The sequence below is a fragment of the Rhincodon typus genome, unplaced genomic scaffold (genome assembly GCF_021869965.1).
Source record: "Rhincodon typus isolate 14 unplaced genomic scaffold, sRhiTyp1.1 hic_rhity00000061, whole genome shotgun sequence".
In the NCBI taxonomy this organism is placed as follows: domain Eukaryota; kingdom Metazoa; phylum Chordata; class Chondrichthyes; order Orectolobiformes; family Rhincodontidae; genus Rhincodon; species Rhincodon typus.
The window spans coordinates 157,308-158,188 of NW_025965699.1; the positions used below are offsets into that span (position 1 = coordinate 157,308).

The 881-nt window shown below is 54.1% G+C and overlaps 1 long non-coding RNA gene across 1 annotated transcript in view; it reads left to right on the forward strand.

Moving 5' to 3' along the window:
- Positions 1-552: 552 nt before the first annotated feature.
- The window catches only part of LOC125488199, a 1,826-nt gene continuing 1,497 nt past the window's right edge, over positions 553-881 (forward strand). Inside the window, exon 1 of the long non-coding RNA XR_007266255.1 lies at positions 553-688. This is a non-coding gene — a long non-coding RNA (uncharacterized LOC125488199). The remainder of the gene's footprint in view (positions 689-881) is intronic.

Genomic DNA, 881 nt, shown 5'->3' on the forward strand with positions numbered 1-881 from the left:
CTCCCCCACCGACGCTCAGTCGCAGCAGTGTGTACCATCTATAAGATGCGCTTCAGAGATTCACCAAAGATCCTCAGGCAGCACCTTCCAAACCCACGGCCACTTCCACCTGGAAGGACAAGGGGCAGCAGATACATGGGAACACTAGCCCCCTGCAAGTTCCCCTCCACTCCCCATCCTGACTTGGGAACATATCGCCGTTCCTTCAGCGTCGCTGGGTCAGAATCCTGGAATTCCCTCCCTAAGGGGCATTGTGGAGCAACCCACAGCACATGGGGACTGCAGCGATTCAAGACGGCAGCTCACCCCCACCTTCTCAAGGGGGGCAATTAGGGACGGGGGCAATTGAAGCTGGGGAAGAGCCAGCGACACCCACGCCCCAGGAGTTAATAACAGTGCGGCAGCGATTTCCTGAGCATGTAGTTAGAGGCTGGAGGGTGAATCAGTGTCAAATCCAAACAGCGAGCGACAGCAACATTCAGTGAGAGACAGAGTGCGGAAGAGAGACGTGGAATGTTGGAATGACCTGTGTTTCTTTTTTGCCTGATTCCAGATAACCAGCAAAACGGTCAGAAGTGTTTCGGGTGTTTGCAAACGCTGAATGATCTTAAGTGCAACAAATCCGGGCAAATACAATGTAGGGGGACACAAACCAAGTGTGGAAGACTGGAATATGTTCTCACGAATGGTAGGTCACCACTTCCAGCTCTCAAAAACAACTGGGTGCATTGGTCTAGTCGCCGTTATGGGGCTAAATATCCCCGAGGCTCCTCACGAGAGAGGGGTATTGTGGGAAGGAATGCCGCAAACGCCAGAGAGGTGAGGGGGCGTAGGGGCTGGAGGGGGTTACAGAGATAGGGAGGGGTGTAGGGGCTGGAGGT